This window comes from Thalia democratica, chromosome 1 (genome assembly GCF_965202585.1).
Source record: "Thalia democratica chromosome 1, ktThaDemo2.hap1.1, whole genome shotgun sequence".
Classification (NCBI taxonomy): Eukaryota; Metazoa; Chordata; class Thaliacea; order Salpida; family Salpidae; genus Thalia; species Thalia democratica.
In genome coordinates, this window is record NC_139165.1 from 62,262,693 (window position 1) to 62,282,217 (window position 19,525).

At 24.6% G+C, this 19,525-nt stretch overlaps 1 pseudogene; it reads left to right on the plus strand.

The window, feature by feature from the left end:
• The first annotated feature begins 367 nt into the window (after positions 1–367).
• Positions 368–19,525, plus strand: part of LOC145837931 (uncharacterized) — a 39,109-nt pseudogene continuing 19,951 nt past the window's right edge.

The window sequence follows — 19,525 nt, forward strand, 5'->3', positions numbered from 1 at the left end:
ACTGCACAAAGAAAAAAATAGTTATATTAAAATTAAAAGACACTCTTTAAAAGTAAAACTGTAACAAAAATATCCCTTAATAAACAGTAGCATGATATAAAGATAAAATGACAAGCATATTTTAAAATATTTGTAGTAAAAATATTTTTTTTGTACACAGTTCTTAATTTAGATGGTGTTTATTTTGTTTTGACTTCAGTTTAAGTAAGTAGTAATAAACGAAGTAATTGTAGTAGAAATATTTTATGTAAGTCAGTTTTATTTTGAACTTTTTTTAATTGTTTTCCATTCGATTTCAAATATTAAAATATAGTCCTAAACAAGAAACTTAAGTATAGGAACTAGAGATACTTTAATTTTTTAAGTTATGAAAGACACGATTGAAATGCAAGAGAAGGCTAGCAGCAAGAAGAAAGATGGAACAAAAGCACTTGGTCAGAGTATTGTGGGTCAGTTCACTCCGGTCATCACTGCTGTAGCACATGATTCGGACATGACTCAGACTAACAAAGAAACAATGGACAGGAAGTTTACTGCATCTGAGCTCGCTAACCTTACGCTTCACCAGGTTAGAACTAATTTAAAGGACAAAATTCAGGTAGAACTAAGGAAATTTATACATACTAGCGAAGAATTTTTAGCTAATAATTTTTAAAAATACTCTAATTTTTTATTATGTTTTATGTAGTTACCAAATAACAAACTAAATGAGTAATTAATCTAACAACCAAAGATTTTTTCTAGTTTCTAAAGTGTTATAGTTCAGGAATTTTTATGAATTATAAACAAACTGGAGTTACCTAGTTAGAGCTAAAAAATTAAATCTAAAGTTTCTTAATACAAATAGCAGATTAAAATCAAATAAAATAGAACATTTAATAAAAAGATAAAATATTAAAATTCAAACTATGATTTAGTAGGGGTATATACTTTTTAGCTATCGCGTAATCCTTGAGGCCTGAGTTAAGGGATTACTTTTAGTAGAATTAAATACAGAGCTAAAGCTCCTCTTAGTCTTATTGTTATTTTTTATCAGTGAACGCTTAGAGCGTTTGTTGTTTGGGGCAAGATCTACATTTTCCTACTCAATGGTTATAAAAATATTCAAGAAAGTAAATATTAAATACAAAAAATAAATATTAATATTCTAATTTTATTATGGTATGTTTATATAGGTGAGAAATCATAAAAACCAGTTTTACAGTTACACTTAGTTTAATCTTCGTAAGTTAAATTAATAAAACCAATTAAAAAACAACAATTTATAAAAAAGAAGTATACTTAACAGATACATGTTGGCACTAAATAAAATGTTAGTTTAAAAACAACTTAATAAAATAAACATCAACCGCCAACACACGAAAATGGCCGAAAACTAAAATTAGAATTTAATAAAAAATGGGCGGATTTCTCACAACCGAACAATGAGTCGAACTTTCTTTTTTTTATATAAGTTTTTTATAAAAAAGACTAAACCTATAATTTTGGTTTAAAGTTAAACATTTACAATTTTTAAAATTACCTAGCTTTTTTTATTTACACAGAGGTACGAGACACGAGATTTATTTTATTATAATTTATTGAAACACAGTTTTTTACCCAAAAAGGATTGTTAAAATATAAATAGTTCATGACTTTTATATAAAAAAAAATTATAAAAACTTATTAATAAACAGTATTTTCAAAAAAAAAAACGGTATAAGTCTAACAGAGCTTAAGCCTAAATCTTCGTATGCCGTGAGATAAGCTCAAGTTAACATATAGGTTTTATCATACCACTTCGGTTGCGACTGACTGTTCAATAAGAACACAACTCGAGTTTCAGTCTACTTAAAGCTTGTAGTCTGATGACCAAACGTTTATTTAATGTAAGTGGTAATATTTTAAGATAATTTACTAAGCGATACCGTTCCTTAAATTGATGCTTAGATGAAAATTTGAGCTTAAAGAGACGTTATGTTTGTTAAAAGCTATAAAAGAGTTCATAAATACACGCAGTTATTTTTTCAGACTTTAATAAACAATAAGAGTTAGAAACTAAATATTTTTTTAAATAACAAAGATGTAAAAAAATTAAAACAAACATATAATAGTAATCATCAAGAGAACGGTTCAAGTAAACAACAGTTACAAGTAAAAAAGTTGTTTTAATAATCTTTTTTGTATAAAATTTTTATTTATTGGTGTTACGTACTTAAAAAAAAAAAATTTTTTTTAATGTTATGCTACTTAAAAAGACTTTGTTAAAATTGTACCTAATTTTTGTTCCCTGACATAAACAGAACATTTAGATAATCTATTTCTCGGACTAAACACAATGAAACTTAAAACACGTATATATTTACGCAATTTTAATTATCAAAATTTTATTTACGTATATCAAATTTACTTTGTTTTATTTAATACTTTAATTTGAAAGTTTTCATATATTCAGAAATTTGTAAAACTTTTTACCTCAACTAAAAAATGTTACTATGCAAAAATTTTATAATCAAATAGTATTAAATTTTAAATAACTAATTAAAAAAAGAAATTTATGAAGAAAGAGTTTTATATAAAATACTTATTTTGCAAACAACAAAGTTATAATAAAAAATAAAACTTCAAATGGTAGTTTTTTTTCTTTTCTAAATTAACTTTAAAATTATTTGCATAACTAATTCTTTGAAAACTATTGCTATTTTCGTACTAGTAAGTTTATAAAAAACGTATAACCTACAAAGGTAACAATAATGTATGAAATTAATTTTATTTATAAAGTTATAATTTATGCACATAAGAATAGTTTCTTTTCTATATTTTTACAAAAGTGTTTGAAACTATTATAAGAGCTTTTAACTGTATTATGTATTCAAAAGTTATAAAATAGTCATGGAAATTTTTAAACAAAGTGCAATTTTCAAATATAATGCTTTAGTTATAATATAAGTAAAAGCTAATTATCTAAATACATTTTAACTTAAACCAATCAATTCAAAATTAGCAAAACAAACATAATTTATTTACATTTAGTAAAATACTAAAAAACACCAACTTTGTGATAAACAAATCTAAAAATCTTAAACGTTACTAAATACAATATGAGCCTATTAGTTAAACAATAAAAAACAGTTCAATTTGATTTTTTAATAATTTAAAACACATTTTAAAAAAATTATAAAACGTTAAGTGTATCAAGTTTGAATAATATTTCAAAAAACTATATACAATTTTTCTTTGAATAACTTCATTACTTATAGTTTACTTTTGAAATATAATCAAACAAGTTACTAAATACTGGCCGAGCTTCAAGACTAGTTGCAATTAAATGTAATTTTTTATAAAGTTTTTATCTTTTTAGTGATAATGCTTTATGTTTTCACAATTACATGTAACTTTAATAAAAATTAAGCTAGTAAATGATATTTTTGCATGGTTAATATTTATTAAAACTTGCTTTATAAAGTTATAATACAATGGAATTTGAAATAGTAAGTTGAAAGTAAAAAACTAGTTATATGGAAGTTAAGCAAACTTTTATTTTAAGTAAACACTTTAGGTGCAAGCAATCTTTATAAATTTATTAACTATTAAAGCATCAAAGTTTGTAGAAAGACTCCATAGTTGGAAAAGACTAGAATTTTTTCGAAACTTGTTTAAGTTGATGAGGGCCTACAACCAAAAATAAAAACTTAAATTTAAAAACATAGAAGTTTGTTTGGTAAAGATTTAAAAACGAGAAGTTTTAAACATTTTTAGCATTTTGAACTTTAATTCATGGTGCAGAGCTTTGTAAAGTAAACTTTCACTTAAAGATAGTCAACCGCCAGCTTTGTTTATAATTTATAATATAATATTAATAAAACTTTTATTGAAAACATATATCATCAGTTTCAATGATTGTTATTGTTTAAAATCATTCAAAGTCATCTGAGCTGAATAGTTTAATAAGCTTTTTTATTTTAAAAAGCTTAAAATTGCTTCACATTTGCTTATATTTTTATACTACGGTTGTCAGACATAAGATAATTTATAAAAAAAAATTGATACGAATTCTAATGATAGCAAAATTTAAAAATGATTTAAAATCTATAATGATATAAATTAAAATAAAGGTAGCACGTGAAGGTGATATCTCATTAATGGACAAGCTGTTAGAAAAGTTTCCACAACACCAGCGTAAAAAGAGGTTAAACCAGTATGACGATTCGAAGCTTGCGACAATTCACTATGCAACTAGGTACTCGCATTACCATATGATGGCATACCTTATTAAGAACGGAGCAAGTTAGTACATAAAAGTAAATATTTAAGTAATTTTTTGACGCAACTTATCAACGATTTTTACTAGTCTTGAAATAATTCAAGAAAAATTAGGCAAATTAAAAAAAAATTAGCATGAATAATTTTTGCAAAACTATATAAATCAGCTCTCGTTTAGGATTACTCATTAGAAAACAAGTTATAATATCTAAAAACTTCTAGATATAAATCTTTATATACTTTTTCTCTTTTAGACGTTCAAATAAAAGGGGAAGATGACATAACTCCCTTACATTTTATAGCAAAATATAAGAAAAAAAAACATACAGATGGTGCTGAAGAAGATGTAAGTATATATTATGCTTTAAACAAAACTGCTGTTTTGTATGCTTATTTTATTAACTTAAAACTTTTTAATACCACAAATAAACAAAAGCAAAGAAGTTACTTACATTTATTTCTTAAAGAACTGATGTATTAAACATTTTTTTAAAGTATTTATAATTTATAATTTATAATTTTCAAAATCTATGTTATATAAATTTTCCACTACAGTTTTGTAGGCGTCGATATATATAATATTTAGAATACTACATTATACATGTAACAAATTCTTCTGTTACATTCAAAACTCAACAGTTCTTTGTTATAAACAGAGAAATAGTTCAAATGAAACTTTTGTATATAAAAAACTACCATTCATCTTTATGTTATTGAGCCTTTTTTTTTAGGAAGATAGACAAAATTTACTAATTTTTTGTCGCATTTTGAAATAGTATATTCAAAGATCAGTATCTGTCATAAAAAAATGATTGATTTTCTGCCAAATTCAGTTCAATTTAAAAGTTTTGTATGTTTTGGTGTTACAACGAATAAATAAAAGTACCAGGTTTTTTTTTTGATAAAATTAATGTTCATCATCTATATTAAAATCCAGTTTCAATATTTCGTTTTTAAAAAAGATTAGTTTGAAATTGGCTAACGTTTAATATAATAAAATCTTAAAACAGCGTTTGTTTACCTGCATTTAAAGGTTAAGACAAATAACCTAACTTACTGCTTTGTGCTACCTGCTGTATTTTCTATCCCTTTGTGAATTTAATTTCTTAACAAACACTTAAAAACAACCATGTTTTCTCTTTGCATTTACATAGTTTAAATTCATGTGTTTTGTCCGATATTTTCTAACTGTGATAAATTATTTACCTTTTTGTGTTACACAAAAGTTTTAAATTCTTATGAAATGTCGATAAAAAATTTTCTCTTAATTTAAGCAAAAACATTTTTATTTTTGCTTTAAACGTTAAGCAAAGTGGTGGTTTGGAGCTCAATATTTTTTTTGTTTTCTTTTTGCTTTTAGCGCTCTGCACAAACTCGTGCTTGTGACCTGCTTTAACTAACTGTTTTTCAATTAACTTTGTTTCAACTGTTTAAAAAATATACTGATTTTTATATACTTTTAGATTATGTTGATTAGTTTTACAACTTGACAACAAATTTATGGTGACCCAAGTTTATGTAGCACATAATTCTTGATTTCTATCCATTGCGTAGTTTACAATGTGCAGGCCTAGCTCAACATCTACATATTGGACTATTATAAATTTAGACTCCTAAATGGTTTTAAAGTCAAACTTAATCTATAAACTTTAAGTTTTTTTAATAATTTTATGCGAGTACTTAACTTACTTTTTAATTGCTAACCATATCTGTGGAGTCAAAATTACTACCTTTTAGTTTATTTTCTTTTTTCGTCAAAATAAAAAGTCGGAATAAAATTCAAGTTTTTGTAATGTAAAAGCTTTTTTGTGTTAGGTCAATTTGATTATGTGTAGTCGATATGTAAACAAAAGTTATATTTTAGAAATTTCTATACTTAATTTACAGCAGTTTTTAACCAAATAAGCGATTTTATAAGTGAAAAATAACATTAAACTCCTTCAATATCTGTTTCAATTTGCCTTTATTCTTTTTTGGTCAACTTGTTTAAGAATTCAAAATTTTAATCAGTTGTAGTTTCAAAGTAGTTCTTTGTACTAGTTATCTCACATCTATAGCTATTTTAGCAACGTTATTTTGTTTGATTAGCTTATCTACACTTAACTTAATAAGAAAACTTATTTTTATGATCATATGATCATTTTAAAAGCAAGTTGATGTTGAAGTCTAGGAGATCTTTAATGAATTTTTAAGTTGATTATATCTAATTTGTTTGATTGTTTAATATAAAATTTTTCATATTGTTTGTACATGTTCTTCAAATTAATGTTTTTTGAAGAACAAAAAAGCGCTCAAAATATTTGGTCCTAGGATCTAAAAAAAACTTTTCGATTATCGAGTCGAACACCAACTGGATACCTTTTAACGTCTTTTCCAGGACTAATACTTTGTTTAAACTTTCGATTGGGTTTAATAGACCTTAGCTATTTGTCAGCAAAATAAATACCCTTACATTTTAAACCATTCTTAAACACAACGGAACTTTTCCTTTAATAAATTTAGAAAATTATTTTAATTGCATAATTATTTTTCAATCTTTTTTATTATAATCATCTTTATTGTTTTTACTAGTTAAGAAAGTTTAACGAAATTGGTTTTATAATTTTTTAGTTATTTAGATTTTAATCGAATTCATATTTTCCTTTCTCAGAGTTTACTATTGTAAATTCTATAATTCTAACGATGTTTTTTTTTTACTAATAACGATATTTGTTAGAGTATATCAAAAGTAAAAACAATATTCAGACACTGAGTATTTTGTATCACTTTATTACATAAAAGAATAAAAACACAAAAACGAAAACTTATAAGATTTTTTGAACTTACTTGTATGATTTAGAAAAACTTGACTCAGTTCTGTAAATGCCTGTTTATATATATGATAGTTAGAAGTTTTTATGTGATAAACGCAAAATTTTAAATTGTGCATTTCAAGTATACAAATTTTAACTTACTAGTCTGAAAGTTGTATGTTTAAATGAGCGACTCTTGGGTTTAATAGATACTGGTGTTTATTAGTTTTATTAATTTAAACTTTTTTTTGAAATCAATAATATTTTTCTTAGAAAAAACTTTGTATTTTTTCCTTTTAATGTGTAGAATTGTGTTTATTTATAATGGAAAAATGCTAACAAAGCAACCTTAGCTAAAAAAGATCTCGAAAAAAGTTTTTTTTTGGAGACAATACTAATATCAATTTTATATTTAGACGAAGGTAACGTCGTTTGACTCTAAATTGGGATCTTCAGGCCTTTACAATATAATTATGCAATTATATTGTAAAGGCCTGAAGATCCCAATTTAGGGTGAATCGACGTTGCTTTTGTGTAAATAAAATTATAATTAAAAGTAATGTCTGAATTTGAAAAATCAGAAACAGTTTTTAAATTTATAATCTAATAAATCAATTAAAATAATAAATTATATTTATATCTAAACTTATCAAACTACTAAAATTAAAACAGTAAGTTTATATTCATAAGGCAAGCTTAGTAAGTAGTATTTTGTTTTTAAATTTTAAATAATTTTAAAGTGTCTTGGTTTAATTAATTACTTTAATAAATTATTTTTTTTATAAAAGAACAGTAGGCTTAGCATTTTGGTAATTTAAATGTTAAAAACAGTTACAAATGTCTCCTTATTAAAAACCGTTTTTCTTTTGCCAAAATTCTACTTATTGCCCACTGAGCAATTGAAATCGCGTACTTTGGAAATCCTGACTTATATATATATATATATTAATAATATTATAAATATTATTGTAAATATATATATATATATTGAAAAAATTGTAAAAGATTTATCATTAAATAAAAGAAAATAAAGGCAGCAACCCTGCCTACATAATCAAAACATGTATTTAAAAAGAACAAAATCTACTAAATAATAACAAAAAAAATAACAACAAAATAAATCCAAAAACAAGAACAAACAAAGCAAAAATAAGTTAACTTGTACATAAGTTGTTATTTAAAAAAGGCTAACAAAAATTATTCAATTTTAGTTGAAACGTCACAATGTGTTTTTTTGTGTGATTCTTTAAAAATCTTACTTTGTTCTTTATTTCGTTCTGAGGAGATGCATAAAGCATCGAAACTAAGTAAACGATTTGAAAATTAGCTGTTTTTTATATTATAAATAAATATATATATGTATATCAATGCACTGTTAAAATTCTTTATTGTATCATATTAATAAAAAATTAGTTGTTTTAATATGAGTTTCAAAAATATCCGAATGTTATATTTTTATCTTAAATAATTGTACGTAACGACTATAAGCTTTGTTATACAAAATTTAAAAAATATATCAAACGTAAAGTTTTTATTAAAAATTAAAAATTAGTTCAACATATAAAATATTTAACTTAATACAACAGGATGACGGGTCAGATGACGAATTGCCAGCCGAAGAGTCGATGTCATGTCTCCATCTACTTGTTGAACATGGTGCCCAACTTAATGCCAAAGATGCCATGGGTCTGACTCCACTTCATCATGCATGCACGAGAGGGAATACTTCCGTTGTTCGAGAACTTGTAAACTGCGAAGGTATAGGGTTAGAAGTTCGTAAGTTTAAAAACTTAAATTAGTTAAAACTTTTAGCTATTTTGTAATTAGAATTTCTAAATCATTTTATTCTCAAAATAAATACATCGTCAATAAGAATGAAAATTTAAAACATGCAAAGCTTTGAAGAGAAGGGACATCAATTTGTGTACTTAAAATGTTTTATAATACTTTAATACCTATACGTGTATATGCAAACTCTACTCTTACGTTTTTATTTTTTATAAAGTTATAAAACAGCTGAGTATACCACAAATTATTTTCTTTAAAAACAACGGAAATTCTTAATACTTATTGACAATGTACATGATAAATTTGTGCTAACAAAACTGTTAGCAATGCAATTTTTTTTTTTTTAAGGTATAATACTTTAATTTTGATTTAAATTATAGTCAAAAAATATAACTTTATTAACTAAAAGCCTGTATGAACAAAATATTACTTTAAAGTGTAAATACTATTAAACTTAAACTGATCATTAACTAAGAAAAACTGTGTACTGCATATCACCTTAAACATCCTTCCAGCTTTAAATAATCAGTATTTAAGTAAAAAAAAAGTAATTAAAAACTAAATGGTGTTGAACTATATTTTAGATTAAATTGAAAAAACAACTGTAGATAATTTTTCTGGTACATTCGTGTTACGTACAAGCTTAAATGATAAGAAATCAGAGTAAAGAGGTATAAAAAAATAAAAATAAACAGATCACAGACAACCAAGGGATGTCACCTTTGCACTTAGCCTGTTTATACGGGCATCTAAAAATAGTCTCTATCTTAGTTGACAATGGTGCCAATCTCAGATGCAAAGATAAGGATGCGACTACACCACTTCATCTTGTTTGCGCTGAAGGAACACTTGATGTTAGTTTTTATGAAAAAAGCGTTGCTTAAGGTGTAAATGGATTATGAAATTTTGTACAAAAAGGTTTACTTTTTATCTACAATTTGAGATAACTAAATAAAAATTTAAATATTTTTAATTTTTTAGAATACATTGGTTAAACCTTTGTTTGACTATTATCAAACAGTGCACATTCCAGAATAAATACTTTTTTTTAGTTTTAATCTTTAAAGTAAACACAAATATTTTTTTATAGAAATTCACGACAAATAAAGTAAGTAATAAGTCTTACCATTTTTATAAACACACGCATAATATTTTGTAACGAGTTTAAAAAACCTTATAAGTCGTATTTAATGCAAATTGCTCATTAAAGAACAAAGTCGCTAAAGTTATTATACCGTTTTTAAGTTTGTATCGGTTTAAACTTTTCTAAAAAATATCTAAAAAATCTGTAAGTCTAATTAATAAGATTATGATAGTAAATAAAAATTAAAATTGTTAAAAGGCTTGATTTAAAATTACTATTATTCAAAACTTATTTCAGCTGTACCTCAAAAAACAATTTAAACTTTAGTAAACAAAAAATGCGCATGTAGATCCAATTAAAAAGATTATGATAGTAAAACATTTTTTTTTGATAAGTTAAAAGAAAAATGAACTATAACACTTAATTATTAAAATTTAAAAAATCTATATTTGAGTTATCCGAATTAATATAGTCGTCCTAAAAAAGGGTCAGAAAATAAGATTATTCTAAAAAGTTAATTTTGCAGTTTTACGATAGTTTATAATCTGAATAAGTTTTGTACACTTCAGTGTTTTTTCATTATTTTGTTAGTAATATGCTAGTAAAAGTTAAGATTTATATAAAAACTATATTTATTCTTTCAAGACTTTGTTATGCAAACTAAGTTTTGATCAAGTGCTTAAATAAAAACCTAACAAGATATATAACAGTCATAAAATTAGCAGTTAAACAATTTCTTGTTTAAATATACTAATTAATTAAAGTGTTTAAATACTATTTTTATGACTGTTACATATCTTTTTAGATTTTTTTATTTAAGCACTGACAAGGTTTTTGACCGTAACTTAGTTTGCATAATAAAGTCTTGAAAGAATAAATGTATTATTTCCCCTCTAGTAGTTGAGATCTCTTTATTTGTTAAATCAAATCATACAAAATTTATATAAGTTAGTTATATAGTTGGTTTAATAGCTAAACAGATAAAAAAACGTTGTACAAAAGTAAATACGTAACTTTTTATTTAATACTATATATTCTTATAATATTAAAAGAACAGTAAAATTAATTTTTAATGAACTGTATATAAACTGAACATTAAGAATTTTATTTTGACAAAAAAATCAAAACATGTTGACTTAGATTGAATTTTTCTATAACTGAAGACTTAAAACTGCATATACATTAGATAGCAAAACTGTTGCTTGAAAAAGCGGATCTTGAATGGGAAGAATATAAAAGAAAGATGATTTCAGGAGAAGATGACAAAAAAAATAATGAAGAACAAAAAAAGAAGCAGCATAACAGGCATATCAGCATTCCTAACAATCGTCAAGAGGTATCTAACAACTGGTTAAGAGATAAAGGTTATTAGTTTCTTTTTATCCTATCTTTTTTTTATAGTAACAAGCTAACTTATTTATTAAATAAGTTGTATCGTAAGTTTTTTATAGAGTTAATATCTCTATCTTTCTTTTCTGCCGTTGATAATCATTTCTAATACAAATTAACTTATATAGTTTTCTAAAAAAACGGTGCTTATGAATTAAGTAATGTTCTAAATAGTATTAACATGTTACTGAAGTAAAACATTTTTAAAATGTATAACAATGGTTTTATTAAACTTAAGCTAACTTAACTATAATAATAAGAAATAAATGTTTAACACACAGGTACACAAATAAATATACGTATATAGGGGACGGGTCAAGTATTCACGAAGAGACTTTTGCACAAAGGGTAAATTTTGCGGAGTGAAAACTTTGCACGAGAATTTTAAAATGATAATGCTATTAAAATAAAACTAAAGTTAATAAAAAAAGTTACTGACCAAGGGAAAGGGTTAGGGGTAACAGCTATAGTAAAAAAAAGTTAAATTAAACTAAACAAATAGATATAAGTTGTATATATAATTACTGACTAAGGGAAACAGTAGAAGTAAAAAAAATAAAATAAAAAGTAATAAATAAAGAACAAAAAATAGTAGTAAAAAAAATAAAAAACATACCAAAGGCAAGGCTTATGGGTAACAGGGTAGTAAAAAACTAAAGAACAAATTAATAAATGTAAAATAAAAAAGTTTCAACTCGTGCAAAAGTGTCTTCCTGCAAAAGTAACGCCGTGCAAAAGTGTTCCTTGGTGGAAATGTGTCCCTTCGTGTATTTTTGAAACCTACCTACGTATATATTAATGAAAAAAAAATATTTTAGTAAAAAAATATTAAGACGAAAAAAAGTATGACCGAGTATAACTTTAAATACTTCAATGTTTTATTTTAAGCTCTATAATTAAGTTTTGTAAAATAAATATATATCGTGTAGATAAATTTTGTATAAAACTTTTGTTAGGTTTAATAATGATGATTTTGGTATATTTTTTGTTTTAAAGACTACTAGTAATTATAAAATTAGTATGTTTTTTTAAATTATCTACAATACCCTTATAGATAAGTAGTTTTATCTTAAGCTTTTATTATTTAATGCAAAATCTAACAAAAAAGTGTTCTAAATATTTTTTTTGATAAATGATAAATACAAAGTACTTTATAAAGCATTTAATGTGTTGTGAACACAGTTTTCGAACTAAAAGTATAGAGTTAAAAGTAGTTCTAGAACATAAAGTATTTATTCCATAATGTATTTTGTTTTTAGACTGATTTTTAAATTTAAATAACTATACTTAGATAAATTGAAAGCTAATAATAACCAAGTCATAAATTTCCATTTTCAAATAATATAGTTTTCTATTTTATCTCATGAAAAGTAGCACAAAATACCTACAAACAAACATAAGTCAGCGTCAAGGTATAAAATTTTACATAAAAAAATTGTTAGCATGTTTTTCAATTAAATTTCCAGCAAACAAATTTCTGTTTAAAAAACTGATATGTATTTGTGGCTTAAGTTCTTTTCGGAAATGCTATAAGTGATTTTACAATTTATTTTTACTAAAAGATAAAATTTAATTTCATAAACTTAAAATAAGTTGTTTGAAGGTAGTTTGCCTTTTTTTTCAGCAGATATTGCACAGTTTTGAATATTGTAATCTACTTGTAAAAATATTTGTTTTTAAAAACAATAAAAAAAGAATGTCTCAATTCTTTTACAAAAACTAAAAACAACAGTTACAAAGATATTTTCTTTATTATTAAACATTTTCAATGCTTAACAATAAGATTCTATTTGAATAAGCAATGGAAATGTTTATATAACAAATGAAAGATCTTTGTATATGTTTTTTTTGTTTTTGTAAAAGAATTGAGACAGTTTTTTATATGGTTTTTTAAGCCGGTTTTATTATTTTATTTTCATCATACTGCTTTTTAAATTTAACGATCCAATGTTTATAGTTAAAAATTATTCTGAACACTGCAAATGATACATTACTAAAAACATTTAAAACAAGTTTTTACAGCTAATATAGTATAAATTGAACTTAGATGTTTTACGTGTTATTTAAAATGAGCTTTTAATAATAATTGTGCATATTATAAAACATCTCGGAGTTTAGGAGATCTACTATAGTTCATATTTACATACAATTGAGTATCTAGTTACAAGATGTAATATGATAAAAACTGAAGAGTTGACCTATGTTAAAAACTTTTGTAAAGCTGTAAGAGCTGTAAGGTAATCTTTTAAAGTATTAAAACTTAGTATAGTTCTTAATTTAAAATTATTTGCTTCTAGGTGGTTCAGCAGAGTTACTGCAGGAAGTCGATAGCGAAAAAAATCTTCCTCTTCACCTTGCTATTGAGAATGGACACCTTTCAATGGTTGAGTTTTGCTTGCAACAAGCTGAAACTGCTGGTTTGTAATTAAACTTAATATTAAATTTATTAGTTCTTTTTAGTTTTAAAAAATATTAAGTTAATTTTTAGTGAAAGTTAGTTTGTTAAAATTGAACGGTAAACATTCATTATTTTTTCAAGTAAAGTTGAGCTGAAATTAGAAGCTTTACTAACTCAGAATTTTTTTAGTTTTTCAAAAAAAAATTAAATAGTTTATTTAAGATACAACCTAGGTAAATGTTTAAGTATGCTTACTAAATAAAAAATAAAACTGTGACATAAACTTGAGTAAGTAGATTAATCTTTTTTTGTATAATTCTTTGTTTATTTATTAGATACTTTTTTTAAGCTAGTCTACAAGATCCGAATCTGTTTTCAATGTTTAGTATTAGCTAATTTAAAGTTTTAAGAAAAAATTAGACTTTGTAAATAAATTACACTATGTATATAACATTTTTAATTCTTTCTACCTATTTATTATGTTCTAAAAAGCAACTAATATAAATCAGATAAGCAGTTTCTGGTTTATTGATTTTTTATTCAACCAACTTTGTTATCAAATAATGATAAAACTATTCATAAACTAGTTTATTAAGATAAAAACAACCACAAAACTTATTATTATTTAAAAACTTTATGTAATTAAAATAAATAGTATGTCATGAAAAGAAGAAAGCAAATTACCAGTCATTTACAACCTTTAACTAATACGATTAAACAAAAATGCTAATAAAGTGGCAGCAGAAGATTTACCTTTTGATTTTCATTGAACATTTTTGTAACTTGTATATCAACAAAAAAAAATTATAATTTTTCTTACCTTTAAAATATAGATAAAATAAAATTGGTAAACTTGCTAATACTGTTGAGTTTTTTGTTGTGGGTGGTTAGCTTAGAGCTTTTTTTTTTTTTTGGCGAATTTTTGTTATAAAGTTAGTTTAGCAGTTGTATTAATATGAACGTTTTATTTCTACAAAAATAAACCCTGTCTCTTGCTCTTACCAATACTTTAAAATCAATTTTCAGATCAATGTTTTAAAAGTTGAACTTAATTTAGAAAAATTTGTAAGTCAATAGTTTATAGTTTCCAAATTAATGATATAACTAATAGCTCATATAGTTTTTACCTAGTAATCTAAATAGATAAAATGCTAATTTACAGGACTCGACAACTTGATTCTAAAGCAGCGCAGTGGAGGATTTTCTTGCCTCCATTTGGCAGTGCAATCAAACAGCTTAGAAATAGTGAAACTACTTTTAGATAAAGGTTGTGATATCGATGTAAGAAATTTGCAGCTTGCAACTCCACTGTATCTTGCCTGTCAACTCAATTCTCATCCTATCATTAAACACCTGCTCGACAAGTAAGTTGATAACTTTACTCACTTTACAAGCTTTAGAATACTGATATTAAGAAAATTAATGAATATTATGACAAGCATGTGTTTATAAAATTTAAGAGCCACTTAATGGTAAAATAATTTCACTCATAAACTAAAATATTAATTTTTCTTTTACAAGAATTCAAAGTCTTTTGAAACTTATAACTGGAAAATGAGACTCTAGTTTAAAATTTTAATTTTTAGTTTTACCATAAACCTTATTAAGACAAACTAAGCTTTTACTATAACTTCAGACTATAAATATTTTTTCTAAGTAAAGCGCTATTAAATACTTTATCGTAGTTGAACTTATTTAAATAAAAAATTGTTCTTTAATAGTTTTTTTTTATAATGAAGATTTTTGTTTTAAAGTTCATATTTATTTATGTTTTAAAACGTTTTACTGTTGATTTTTAAATATCCTGAACAAGACATTAAACTTTATCAGTTGTGTATGACCAAAATGTTTTTTATTACACCAAGTCCCTAGAACAAACTTTTTGGGCACATATTTTGTCGTTTAAAAACAATTTAATTGTAGAGTCATATCTAAACATTATCAATACAATGATACAAACTTCACAATGATTTTGTCTGTTTTCAAGTACTAAAACATTTGTTACTTTTATTTTTAATAGTATTGAAACTTTCAAATAAACTAATACTATCTTTATATATGTTTTGAAATGCTTTAAAACTTTTAGTATAGTACAATTTGTTTAATATTTTGGAACAAGAAAAACAGCTAACCTTATAAAACCTGCTTATGGAATTAATTAGTTAAGACAAATTAATTAAAACAAACTGATTTTTTTTTTTTAAATAAGTTCTGTAAATTGATTTTTATTCATGAAATAATTAATTTAATTATCAGAACAAAAAAGTTACAAAATAATTGTTATCACTAACAGTTGCTGATTGCTATAACTTTTATATTTAGTCAAAAATAAATAGAAATTAATATAGAAATTAAATCGAAATTGACATAAATTGAAATATGTCAATAATAAAAACTATAGACCAACAAGATTACAAACAGAAAAAAAAAACTATTGTTAAATTATTTTATACTACTGATATTTTACTAACTATACTAGGAAAGCAAACATTGAACTAAAAGATTCGGATTTTACCACTCCACTGCATGTTGCAAGTAAACACGGTCACTTGGAAGCAATTTCATGGCTTTTGAAATTCAAATGCGACGTTACTGAGACCGATAAAGACGACAGGACTTGTTTAATGTGGGCAGCAGATGAAAACCAAACTGAAGCCATAAAGGTTTTTTTTTAATAATTTTAATGTTTTTGTTGACAGTAAATATAAAGAAATAGTTGTAAAACCTTAAAAACACCTAGATAAAATACTAAAAGGAACTTACTTTTTATAAAAGCATTAGCTAAAATTTATCGTTTTTAAGAAAATGTATCTACTAAACTATTCTTTAATATTGTATACTACTTGTACTAAATCAGTATGAAGTTAGAACTTTTTAGCCTGATTAGTGTCATTACAATTCAAGTTCTCATAAAAATGGTATAATTTATCTATATTTAGTATTCATTTCACGTTTTAAAAACTAACCAAACATGAAATTAATTAAGCTATTTACTATTGAAGCAGATTTTTTTTTTTTTTTAATTTATACAAATGTTTAAACCTTACCTAAGATGTTTAATTATAGTTAGTAAAACATAGTTTAATAGTAAGTATTTTGTTTAACTGCATATATGTTTTTTTAAATATTAAAAAGTCACAAAATGTCTTTTAAAGATGTTGCTGCAAAAACCGAAAATCAGATTAATGATAGAAGAAAGAGATAAGTACAACAACACTGCTCTTCACTTAGCTGCTACTAAAGGACACACTAACACTGTTAAAGTAAGCATAATCTATAATTAGTTTTGTACACTAATAGTTTGTAATTAGACGTATTTAGCATAACTTTTGCTTTCTAAGTTTGTGCTTTAACAATTTTTTTTGTTCTATAAAATTAATAATCTTAGTTTTAAGAATCGTGTTTTGTTTTTTTTTACTTGTTTTAAAATATAAAATCATTTGTGTATTTTGTGAATGTTGTGTTCAAATATTTTTTTTTTAATAATATCATATACTTTAGTTGTTTGTAAAAATACTAAACTCATCAAAAGCAAAAAAAAAGTTCTTAAGAATGAAATTAATTATAGCAAATATCGTGTAATTTAGGCATTTCTTTTTAAAGCCTACACTTCAGTAGACATGTAAATTATATTACAGGGGGTAAGAAGATTTTTTAAAATATTTTGCATTATTCTCGATAATTTATGATACTTATTTTAGTTTTAGAAAAATTTATAATAAAGAGACAATTAAAACGTAGTAAAACGGTAAATTAAATACGTGTTATGATTTCTATTGGGCAGAAAAGTTTTATTTAATAATATGCTAGCAAAGTTTTTGAAAGTTCGGATATAACTGCTATAGAGCAGAGTTGCCATAACCAAGATTAGTTAAGGCTATTCGAACGCGGGTACTTTTATGCAATTTAAGAATGTTAGAAACAGTTATAAAAATTATTTTGATAGCACAAAATATACGTTTAACAACCGCAAGAATTAAGAAAACTTTAATCATGACAATTCTGTTCAAAATCATCTAAATTGATTATGATAAATCTCCATCTACAAATAGTAAGTATGCTTAAAAGCACTGAATTAAGTATTTAAAAAAGTAATTAAACCTATATATACTTTTAAATATGTTTTCTAAAATAAAAGTTTTATATACCTTAATGTGAGTTTATTTTAGCAACAGTAACTTTCTATGTAAATATTTAACAAACATATCATTAAAATCTATTAATTATTTATAAGTCCGGGGTTTGTAAAACTTTTGAAAAGTTAAATAACACGCAAAAATTTAAATAACTATTTGTTTCTACAATTCAGAATTTTGCTTTTAGTTACTGCTAGAGTTTCGGGCATCAGCCGACATGCGTAATGACGATGACCGGACCACATTGCATATGGCTTCTTTGAATGGTCATCATTCAGTAATTCCCGATCTGATCAGAAGAGATCGGTCCGTTATCAATGTCGGAGATGAGGAGAGCAATTCTGCACTTCACCTAGCATGCATTGGTGGAAACACTCAGTGTATACAAGTGTAAATTTGTTTTTTAGTTAAAATTAAAATATTTTTTGCAAGCTTTACTTTTTCCATACGTAATATAAAATGTAAGGAATTGATCTTACTAAAAGAAGTAATAAGTTGTTTTTACAGTAATCTAGTTATTTAAAAACATTTTTATTAAAATATTTTTAAATTTAAAAGTTGTAAAAAAACTTAAATATATTTCTATATTAACAAAACTGATATATTGATAACTTAGTTAATTCTTAAGTTAGACAATTTGAAAATATATAAGTTCTTGACTGTCCTGTCCTGGATAAGACGTTAAAAGTGTATCCAAGTGTTGTGCGACTCGATAACCGAAAGGTTTTTTGTGCACCAGGACCTAGGACAACATATTTTTAACGTTTTTTTGTCGCTGAATAAATGATATTAAATATAATCAGTCTCGAATACTCCAAGTTCAAATAGAATAATCTAATAAGGTTATTTTTGAAAAACAGTAAACTCTATTATATTTTTATTTATTTTCTGAATCTAACACTACTCGAAATCAAACATATTTTTTTTAGATCGTAATAAAAAGTACTTTGCTTTTTTTTTTGAAACTTTTAATACAAATTCAGTAAGTTCTTAAATTTTAGTTTAATACAACTTGGCGCAAATATTGAGCTTCGAAATGCTAAGCAGTGGACACCTCTAGACTGTGCTGCAGCATATGGGTGGGAAAAAGCAGCCAAAGTTTTACTTGAGGCAGGTGCTAGTGTACAACCTCGAGGAAAAATAAAGGTAAATTTGTTTAGATATTTTTTTTAATACCACGTCAGAATAAAGCTATTATTGTGTTAACGCATAAAGGTTTTATAAAAAATAAAACTAGTACATACAACAACAAAAGCTGCTAACAAAAAAAAATAAATTTAAACTTTAAGGATAAATTACTACATAACCTTTACAGTTTTTGTAAATAGCGAAAACTCTAATTAAAGTCAAAAAGTAATCTTAACATAACTTTTCAATTCTTTTTTAAGGTATGTGCTCTGCATTTAGCAAGTCAGCGAGGTCATGTTGAGCTTATACAGCTTCTTCTGCAATGGAAGGCTGATGTTACTTTTCGTAGTGCTGACGGAAGAAACGCTCTTGACTTTGCTCTAGATCACTCACAACGTGATTGCGTTCACGCTTTAATTAAACATGAATCGTGGCAACTTTCTTTAAAAAACGCAGTAAAGAATCCTATTACTGGTTTGTGAAGGATTTAAAGAAAGCTTTTGAAATGCGATTATAAAAAGACTTTCAAAAAAATTAAAAGTATTTTCTATCTCTACCTCCTAAACTT